Source organism: Pongo abelii, chromosome X (genome assembly GCF_028885655.2).
Source record: "Pongo abelii isolate AG06213 chromosome X, NHGRI_mPonAbe1-v2.0_pri, whole genome shotgun sequence".
Taxonomy (NCBI): domain Eukaryota; kingdom Metazoa; phylum Chordata; class Mammalia; order Primates; family Hominidae; genus Pongo; species Pongo abelii.
Window position 1 is genome coordinate 76,603,833 of NC_072008.2, and position 11,428 is coordinate 76,615,260.

An 11,428-nucleotide genomic window follows, 5' to 3' on the forward strand; every position below is an offset into this window, starting at 1 on the left:
TTTATTTCTAAGAGTTTGTCCCACTCCACACCCTCCTAGGTTTAGAATTGAAAAAATACCTCTTGTTTAAGGTAGATCCCAGCCCTGCTTTTATGCGTTGGATCCTCCACGGATCCTTCACCACTGCCTTCACTATGTGAATCAGCCCTTTCTCCCTCAAGGAAGAGCATCCCCGATTAATTTGATTCCCAAGTGGGAGCATACATGGGCACCAGGCCATATGCGTGCGTGCATGCGTGCACGCACCACACGCGCACACACACACACAGGACACACAACCACGTCGATTTGATCATGTATTGTAAGAAAAAGAAATAAAAGGGGCCAAATTAGACAGTAAGAAGCTCAATTATCTCTGCTTGCTGATGGCATGATGTCACATAGAGAAAACCCTGATGTGCACTGCACCAAAAAACGATCAAAACCAATAGGCAAAGTCAGCAAAGTTGCGGAATGGAAAAGCAACATGCGAAAATCTCTCGCTTTTCTATGCCTGAACAACAAACTATCCGAAAAAAGACACCCGGGAAACCAACGTATTTAGAATATCAGGCCAAGAATAAAACCCTTGGAATACGTTTATTCAGAGAGGTGAAAGATGTGCACACTGAAACCGATCAAACACTGATGAAACACGCAGAAGACCAAAAAATGGAGACACATCCCGTGTTCACGGACGGGAAGACGGTTAACATGTAGGTGCTACCCAAAGCTGTTACACGTTCAATGCAGTGAGTCCCTAGGAAATCGACAATGGTGTTTTTCACAGCACTAGCAGAAACAAACCTAAAACCCCTGCTTCTTGACTGTGAGCATCCATGTGAGCCTTGACTGTGAGCTACCCAAAGCTGTTACAGGTAAAACGCGGTGAGTCATGCCACCGGCCAGCATCCAGGGACACCCGTCCCTAGAAGGCATCGCTGCCAAAGGGTCCGCTGACGTTGGGGCGGACCTGGAGGTCGGTCCCAGTGGGAGAGGTGTGCTGGGCCCCAGCCCGGGGAAATGGCAGCAGAGGAACTCCATTGGCCCTCTCCACCTCACTGGTCCTGGGACAGGCCCAGCCTGAGAGAACCCGGAAAGGGGCTTGAAGAGCAGACGCAGCATCTGCGTGGATCCCCAGCAGCCCTCCGAGGAAGGGCTCGCATGGCTGTCTACCCAAGACTCTGATTCCGCAGATGAGAGCAGCGACTTACCGGTGATTAGGGTGATCATTTTCACCAAAGGAGGAAGCCAGGCCAAGCCCGGAAGCCCCAAGAAGCCAGCAGACACTTGCAGACGCCCCAGTTTCCACCGCAGGGAGAGTTACCTTCAGGTTCAGGGACCTCTCCTGACCTCTCCTCCCCGCAGACTCACCCCAGCCATGGAGAGGCCAGCCGTGGGAGAGCTGGACACGTCTTCCTTGAAGAAAATGCAGAGCATGGTGTGGGGAAAGAGGGGGGTCAGGCCCAGCTGCTCAGGAGCTGCCGTTACAGGGCCCCTACCCCGGGGCACTCTGGGAAGGAAGGTGGCCCAGGAGAAGAAATCCCTAGAGGGCGCGCCAAAACTGGCCCTGCGGGGAGCCTTTCCTGCCTGGGGGCAGAGACTTTCAGCATTTCCACCTGATCCGGCCAGCTTCCTGCCAGTGTCTAGTGTGGGGCTCCTGGGGAAGTCCGTGAGACCCAAGGAGCCCAAGCATAGCAGCCCTGGGAAGAAACTTGAAGGAAGACCAGGGAGTCCCAGGCTGCGGCCAGAGAAGATAATGACCCAAATAGAGATGAGGTCCCAAGGGCCCAAGTAAGTAGGTTCTCTTCGCTCACTCCTCCTTCTCCTCCTTGCTCTCCTCCTCCTCTGTCTCCTCTGTCTCCCCCCACCCACCTCTCTTCCAGCACCCACCTCTTTGCCCATGCCCTCTCTATCCCTTGCTCACAGGTTGTCATCAGGAGCCCAGGGACACTAGGATGACCGATTGGGGTCCTCCTCATAGGGGCACACATTAAAGGGAGCACTTGGTGTGTGCCAGGCCCGGCTCTGGACAATCTGCAGTTGTCCAGACTCCGCCCCTAGAGAGGAGCTGGGATGGAAGACAGGGCTGGCAGCTGGTTTGGATCAGGGGACTTCTTAATGTGTGGGGCACAAAACTTGAGGTCTAGACTAATCAACTTCCCAATTCTTCCTTCCCTAGCTATTAGGCAAGCTCTCCTGTCTTGGAGCTGACTGAGGGAGAAAGTGCTAACGAGATTAGTCTGGAGTCTCCACCTTAACACAACCCCTCTTCACTTGTCCTACTGCCAGCCTCCACTGCCAGCCCAACTCAGAACTTTCTGTTTTAGCTTCCCAAAGAGAAGCCCCAGCTGATTTCCCTGTCTGTGAGTTGTGGAGAATGCAGCAGTGGCAACTCCACCATCAGAACTCCCCAAGTTCCAGGAACCTCACACCCCTTAGCATTGAGCCTGAGATGCCTTGTGTCCTGACGCCGTGCATTCTCCAGTGAGTCTTGCGGGTTTGATAGGCTTGGAGGGGAGAGGGGTCGGGAGTGAAACCTCTGGCTCTGTCGCTTCTGGAAGCTCAGCCTTGTTCCCGAGCTTCCCTACCCACCCAGGCAGCTGTCCCACGGGAAATGCAGGGTTGACGGGGCTAGCCTGAAGGCACATCTCCCTCTCTGAGTGGGATTTGAGCAGTGGGGGGTGATTTGGAGCCCCACTGCAAACTCCAGCTCTGGAAGGAGACTTTCAGCAGTACTGGGCCCTTTTCTGTTAAGTCCTGCTCAGCCACACTGCTCCTCCCAGGGCCTGCCTGTGGCTGCCCTGCTGTTGGCATCCTACTGGGAGCCACAATGCTAGTGGGCCACAGGTACAGATGGGCTCACACTGGGGAACAGGGAAGACAGTCCCAGAGAGAGGGTTGGAGCTGCTGGGCAGAGCAGGGGCAACATGTTGCCAGCACAGGGTAATGCTGCCTCACATTAGACCCTGCTAGGCCCTTTCCACCTCACTCAGAGGCTTAGAAGCTGGATTTTGTGTTTTCTTTCAGGTGACCAGCAGCTGCCTGTCCATCCCCCAAGACTGGAAAGGCGGCGGCAGCCCCCAGGAGCCCAGGGCTGTCCTCAGGTAATGCTTTGTGTAGATCATAGTAATCCAGGTCCACACTAGATGGTGGGATCCATGTCCAGGTTAAACTGATTTCTGTGTCTCTCCCACCTCCAACTTCCGTACCCCGTGGAGAGTGGATGCCTCCTTTCCATTGAGGGTTCTGTGCCAACCCACCTCACCACCGGGCTGCAGGCCATGGGGGCTGTAAAGGCTGGGGGAGACAGGGAGGATGGTGAGAGAGCAGGCCAGAAGGAACTAACCGTTTCTCCTCCTCCAGTGTCTGCTGGTCTAGTGCATCCTGCTGCAGAGGAAAACTGAGGACCTGAGGGGAGGTTCCAAGATAGCCAAATAGGAACAGCTCCAGTCTACAGCTCCCAGAATGAATGATGCAGAAGACGGGTGATTTCTGCATTTCCAACTGAGGTACTGGGTTCATCTCACTGGGGCTTGTCGGACAGTGGGTGCAGCCCATGGAGCAGGGTGGGGCATCACCTCACCCGGGAATCGCAAGGGGTCAGGGAATTCCCTTTCCTAGCCAAGGGAAGCCATGACAGATGGTACCTGGAAAATCGGGACAATCCCACCCTAGTACTGCGCTTTTCCAAAAGTCTTAGCAAACAGCACACCAGGAGATTATATCCCACGCCTGGCTCAGAGGGTCCCACGCCCATGGAACCTCACTCACTGCTAGCACAGCAGTCTGAGATCCAACTGCAGGAGGCTGGGGGAGGGGCATCCACCATTGCTGAGGCTTGAGTAGGTAAACAAAGCAGCTGGGAAGCTTGAACTTGGTGGAGCCCACCACAGCTCAAGGAGACCTGCCTGCCTCTGTAGACTCCACCTCTGGGGGAAGGGCATAGCTGAACAAAAGGCAGCAGAAACTTCTGCAGACTTAAAAGTCCCTGTCTGACAGCTTTGAAGGAGTAGTGGTTCTCCCAGCATGGAGTTTGAGATCTGAGAATGAACAGACTGCCTCCTCAAGTGGGTCCCTGACCCCTGAGTAGCCTAACTGGGAGACACCTCCCAGTAGGGGCTGACTGACAACTCATAAAGCCAGGTGCCCCTCTAAGACGAAGCTTCTAGGGGAAGGATCAGACAGCAACATTTGCTGTTCTGCAATATTTGCTGTTCTGCAGCTTCTGCTGGTGATACCCAGGCAAACAGGGTCTGGAGTGGACCTCCAGCAAACTCCAACAGACTTGCAGCTGAGGGTCCTGCCTGTTAGAAGGAAAACTAACAAACAGAAAGGACATCTACACCAAAACCCCATCTGTACGTCACTGTCATCAAAGACCAAAGGTAGATAAAACCACAAAGATGGGGAGAAACCAGGACAGAAAAGCTGAAAATTCTAAAAATCAGAGCACCTCTTCTCCTCCAAAGGAACGCAGCTCCTCGCCAGCAACGGAACAAAGCTGGATGGAGAATGACTTTGAAGAGTTGAGAGAAGAAGGCTTCAGATGATTGGTAATAACAAACTTCTTTGAGCTAAAGGAGGATGTTCGAGCCCATCACAAAGAAGCTAAAAACCTTGAAAAATGATTAGACAAATGGCTAACTAGAATAAACAGTGTAGAGAAGTCCTTAAATAACCTGATGGAGCTGAAAACCATGGCACGGGAACTACAGGATGCATGCACAAGTTTCAGCAGCTGATTTGATCAAGTGGAAGAAAGGGTATCAGTGATTGAAGACAAAATGAATGAAATGAAGCAAGAAGAGAAGTTTAGAGAAAAAAGAGTAAAAAGAAATGAACAAAGCCTCCAAGAAATATGGGACTATGTGAAAAGACCAAATCTACATCTGATTGGTGGACCTCAAAGTGACGGGGAGAATGGAACCCAGTTGGAAAACACTCTTCAGGATATTATCCAGGAGAACTTCCAAACCTAGCAAGGCAGGCCAACATTCAAATTCAGGAAATACAGAGAACACCACAAAGATACTCCTCGAGAAGAGCAACCCCAAGACACATAATTGTCAGATTCACCAAAGTTGAAATGAAGGAAAAAATGTTAAGTGCAGCCAGAGAGAGAGGTTGGGTTACCCACAGAATGAAGCCCATCAGACTAATAGCGGATCTCTCGGCAGAAACTCTACAAGCCAGAAGAGAGTGGGGGCCAATATTCAAAGAAAAGAGTTTTCAACCAGAATTTCATATCCAGCCAAACTAAGCTTCATAAATGAAGGAGAAATAAAATCCTTTACAGACAAACAAATGCTGAGAGATTTTGTCACCACCAGGCCTGCCTTACAAGAGCTCCTGAAGGAAGCACTAAACATGGAAAGGAACAACTGGTACCAGCCATTGCAAAAACATGCCAAATTGTAAAGACCATCGATGCTAGAAAGAAAGTGCATCAACTAACAAGCAAAATAACCAGCTAACATCATAATGACAGGATCAAATTCACACATAACAATATTAACCTTAAATGTAAATGGGCTAAATACTCCAATTAAAAGACACAGACTGGTAAATTGGATAAAGAGTCAAGACCCATCAGTGTGCTGCATTCAGGAGACCCATTTCACGTGCAGAGATACACATAGGCTCAAAATTAATGGATGGAGGAAGATCTACATAGCAAATGGAGAACAAAACAAAACAAAAGAAGCAGGGGTTGCAATCCTGGTCTCTGATAAAACACATCTGAAACCAACAAAGATCAAAAGAGACAAAGAAGGCCATTACATAATGGTAAAGGGATGAATTCAACAAGAAGAGCTAACTATCCTAAATATATATGCACCCAGTACAGGAGCACCCAGATGCACAAAGCAAGCCCTTAGAGACCTACAAAGAGACTTAGACTCCCACACAATGATAATGGGAGGCTTTAACACCCTACCATCAACATTAGACAGATCAACGAGACAGAAAGTTAACAAGGATAACAAAGGAATTGAACTCAGCTCTGCACCAAGTGGACCTAATAGACATCTACAGAACTCTCCACCCCAAATCAACAGAATATACATTCTTCTCAGCACCACACCACACTTATTCCAAAATTGACCACATAGCTGGAAGTAAAGCACTCCTCAGCAAATGTAAAAGAACAGAAATTATAACAAACTGTCTCTCAGACCACAGTGCAATCAAACTAGAACTCAGGATTAAGAAACTCACTCAAAACTGCTCAACTACATGCAAACTGAACAAACTGCTCCTGAATGACTACTGGGTACATAACGAAATGAAGGCAGAAATAAAGATGTTCTTTGAAACCAACGAGAACAAAGAAACAATATACCAGAATCTCTGGGACACATTCAAAGCAGTGTGTAGAGGGAAATTTATAGCACTAAATACCCACAGGAGAAAGCAGGAAAGATCTAAAATTGACACCCTAACATCACAATTAAAAGAACTAGAGAAGCAAGAGCAAACATATTCAAAAGCTAGCAGAAGGCAAGAAATAAGATCAGAGCAGAACTGAAGGGGGTAGAGACACAAAAAACCCTTCAAAAAATCAATGAATCCAGGAGCTGGTTTTTTGAAAAGATCAACAAAATTGATAGACCATTAGGAAGACTAATAAAGAAGAAAAGAGAGAAAAATCAAATAGACGCAATAAAAAATGATAAAGGAGATATCACCACCGATCCCACAGAAATACAAACTACCATCAGAGAATACTATAAACACCTCTACAAAATAAACTAGAAAATCTAGAAGAAATGGATACATTCCTGGACACATACATCCTCCCAAGACTACACCAGGAAGAAGTTGAATCTCTGAATAGACCAATAACAGGCTCTGAAATTGAGGCAATAATTAATAGCCTACCAAACAAAAAAAGTCTAGGACCAGAGGGATTCACAGCCGAATTCTACCAGAGGTACAGAGAGGAGCTGGTACCATTCCTTCTGAAACTTCCAATCAATAGAAAAAGAGGGAATCCTCCCTAACTCATTTTATGAGGCCAGCATCATCCTGATACAGCCTGGTCTCAGAGATGCAACAAAAAAAGAGAATTTTAGACCAATATCTCTGACGAACATTGATGCAAAAATCCTCAATAAAATACTGGCAACCTGAATCCAGCAGTACATCAAAAAGCTTATCCACCACAATCAAGTTGGCTTCATCCCTGGGATGCAAGGCTAATTCAACATTCCAAGTCAATAAACGTAATCCATCATATAAACAGAATCAAAAACAAAAACCACATGATTATCTCAATAGATGCAGAAAAGGTCTTCAACAAAATTCAACAGCCCTTCATGCTAAAAACTCTCAATAAACTAGGTATTGATGGGATGTATCTCAAAATAATATTTATTATTTTATTCATAAAATAAATAAAATATTTATTTTATTTGTGACAAACCCACAGCCAATATCATACTGAATGGGCAAAAACTGGAAGCATTCCTTCAAAAACTGGCACAAGACTGGGATGCCCTCTCTCACCACTCCTATTCAACATAGTGTTGGAAGTTCTGGCCAGGGCAATTGGGAAGGAGAAAGAAATAAAGCGTATTCAATTAGGAAAAGAGGAAGTCAAATTGTCCCTGTTTGCAGATGACATGATTGTATATTTAGAAAACCCCATCATCTCTGCCTAAAATCTCCTTAAGCTGATAAGCAACTTCAGCAAAGTCTCAGGATGCAAAATCAATGTGCAAAAATCACAAGCATTCCTATACAACAAGAACACACAGAGAGCCAAATCATGAGTGAACTCCCATTCACAATTACTACAAAGAGAATAAAATACCTAGGAATTTGACTTACAAGGGATGTGAAGGACCTCTTTAAGCAGAACTAAAAACCACTACTCAATGAAATAAAAGAGGACACAAACAAATGGAAGAACATTCCATGCTCATGGGTAGGAAGAATCAATATCATGAAAATGGCCATACTGCCCAAGGTAATTTATAGATTCAACGCCATCCCCATCAAGCTACCAATGACTTTTTTCACAGAATTGGAAAAAAACTACTTTAAATTTCATATGGAACCAAAAAAGAGCCTGCATTGCCAAGACAATCCTAAGCCAAAAGAACAAAGCTGGAGGCATCATGCTACCTGACTTCAAACTATACTAAAAGGCTACAGTAACCAAAACAGCATGGAACTGCTACCAAAACAGAGATATAGACCAATGGAACAGAACAGAGCCCTCAGAAATAACACCACACATCTACAACCATTTGATCTTTGACAAACCTGACAAAAACAAGAAATGGGGAAAGGATTCCCTATTCAATAAATGGTGCTGGGAAAACTGGCTAGCCATATGGAGAAAGCTGAAACTGGATCCCTTCCTTACACCTTATACAAAAATTAATTCAAGATGGATTAAAGACTTAAATGTTAGATCTAAAACCATAAAAACCCTAGAAGAAAACCTAGGCAATACCATTCAGGCCATAGGCATGGGCAAGGACTTCATGACTAAAACACCAAAAGCAATGGCAACAAAAGCCAAAATTGATAAATAGGATCTAATTAAACTAAAGAGCTTCTGCACAGCAAACGAAACTACCATCAGAGTGCACAGGCAACCTACAGAATGGGAGAAAATTTTTACAATCTACCCATCTGACAAAGGGCTAATATCCAGAATCTACAAAGAACTCAAACAAATTTACAAGAAAAAATGAAACAACCCCATCAAAAAGTGGGCAAAGGATATGAACAGACACTTCTCAAAAGAATACATTTATGCAGCCAACAGAAAGATGAAAAAATGCTCATCATCACTGGCCATCAGGAAAATGCAAATCAACACCACAATTAGATACCATCTCACACCAGTTAGAATGGCAATCATTAAAAAGTCAGGAAACAACAGGTGCTGCAGAGGATGTGGAGAAATAGGAACACTTTTAAACTGTTGGTGGGACTGTAAACTAGTTCAACTATTGTGGAAGACAGTGTGGCAATCCCTCAAGGATCTAGAACTAGAAATACCATTTGACCAAGTGATCCCATAACTGGGTATATATCCAAAGGATTATAAATCATGCTGCTATAAAGACACATGCACATGTTGTTTATTGCGGCACTATTCACAATAGCAAAGACTTGGAACCAACCCAAATGTCCAACAAGGATAGACTGGATTAAGAAAATGTGGCACATATACACCATGGAATACCATGCAGCCATAAAAAATGATGAGTTCATGTCCTTTGTAGGGACATGGATGAAGCTGGAAACCATCATTCTGAGCAAACTATCACAAGGACAGAAAACCAAACACCGCATGTTCTCACTCGTAGGTGGGAATTGAACAATGAGAACACTTGGACACAGGGTGGGGAACATCACACACCGGGGCCTGTAGTGGTGTCAGGGAGTGGGGAGGGATAGCATTAGGAGATATACCTAATGTAAATGACGAGTTAATGGGTGCAGTACACCAACATGGCACGTGTATACATATGTAACAAACCTGCACGTTGTGCACATGTACCCTAGAACTTAAAGTATAATAATAATTTAAAAAACTGAGGACCTTAGAGACCAACTAGGTATAATGGAACCATGGCTGGGGCAGGGATTGACAGCAGTGTCTTACTGCAGGTGCCAGGGCAAGTGTGGGCTGCAGGTGCAGGCAACATCACTAGGACTGACTCCTCTGGGGAAGAGAACCAAGGAAAGCCTGGCCCTGGAGCCTTCTGTGCCTTTCCAGCTAGGGGTGTGCACAGACAGCAATGTGTCATCTGAACTCCATGTACACTTTGTCCACGAGTCCCAGAGATCTCCTTCGCTTAGGACGGTTAGAGACACTGCATGTGTTTTCCTTTAACCGCTGCCTGGTATGGCTTGTACTGTGTTCGCTTGCTGGCTGACTTATCTGTCTTTGAAACACGTTCTGAACAGTTCTGGGATGGCCCAACACCTGAGAACCACTTTCCCACTTACAAGGCATTTCCACATTTAATTCAGGTGACAGGTGGATGAGTCAGTCCCAGGGCTGGTGGGGTTTCGGGTTGCAAGGCTAGGTGGTTCCCCATGGGGGCAGGGGGTGGGATTCTGTTTCCTTGGGTCTGGAGTGCCCAGTTCTGCCTCTCTGTTTCAGCGGCCATGCAGTTCCTCACTGACAAGTTCCAGGACCTTTGAAGTGAGTGTTGCACACATTATGCACCTTCCCACAGTCCTGGTAGCTTAAGAGGGCTGTGAGCTGGCCCTGGTTGGGGGCCGGTCCCTGAGCTGCTCTGTTTCACAGGTTGGAGCCAGCGTCTTCCTACAAGATGAGCAGCTGGTACCTTTGGAGCTCCGGAGCTGCAGCCAAACGGGTTCCCTCCATATCCTCTTCAGCCAGGGCTTCTGCTGTTCTGCTGCATTTGCCCCCTTCCCAAAGCAGTTTCCAATAAAGTCGTTCTCATATTCTGTGGTATGTGGTCTGCCCTCTGATTGTTGGGAGTGTTGGGGGGTGCAGGGTGTTGCTGTGTTCCCTGGCCCTTGAAGAGCAGTTACCCTAGTGCTGTGTGGTGAGCTCACTCCTGGGGGGCGCCTGAGCCGGCCTCTGAGCAGCAGCCCTGTACTCGGGCTCACCATAGTGCCCTGGGCCTAGGTGCTTTGGTGGCCCTGCCTGGCCACAGCAACATTTTTTGCCTTTCCCCGGCACACCTTGCTCATGATCCGTCCTCTTCTCCTCCTACTTTGGGGTCTCACAGGTCCCCTTCAGCACTATTCTCCCTCTCCTTCAGCAGGAACTGATGGCCTCCTTCCAGAACCCCGCTCTCTCTCACCTTTCCTCCTGCAATTCACTGTCATGGTTCTGCCCTGTCACTGTCCTTTCCATCACGAACATCCTTGCTTTCCCCTGTGGCTTGACGCCGGAGGCCTTACCTGTAGGGTTGCTTCTGTGCTGTTGAGCACGACAGAGCTCATCCTCCCCCTCAGGAGTTCAGTCCTCTTTCTGGAGCCATTATGTCCCTCTGGTACCACCATGCACACGGTCAGGTCATCTGGGCCCGAAAGCCATATGGCGTCCTCAGTTTCACTTTTACCCCCCACCTTTGAACCTCAGTTACCAAATCCTGTTAGGTGTCTCTCCTTTGTTTCAGCAGCCAGGTGGAGACAGAAGCCACATCCCCATAGGTGGCTGAGCAAAAGGGAAGGCACAGGGAGCACAGACAAAAAGGGCAGGTTGGAGGTGGGGGCACTGAGTCTGTTCTGGTGCCTGCAGGCCAACCTGGTGGAAACTGCCCGCCTGAAGCTACACAGAAGGCGGCTTCCACATCCTTGGTATCCTGTAGGTGGCCAACAGCCCCTTCTGCAGCCGGTGGTCTCTACACCCTTGATTTGAAAATGGCCAGCTGCTTTCCAGGGCAAGTGTGGATGCTAGGCCTGGCTGTTCTTGGATGGTCCCTGTCAAATACTGTTCCAC

The 11,428-nt window shown here is 47.4% G+C and overlaps 1 pseudogene; it reads left to right on the forward strand.

Moving 5' to 3' along the window:
* The first annotated feature begins 874 nt into the window (after window positions 1-874).
* LOC112130839 (uncharacterized protein CXorf49-like) lies at window positions 875-10,155 on the forward strand (annotated as a pseudogene).
* Window positions 10,156-11,428: the final 1,273 nt, after the last annotated feature.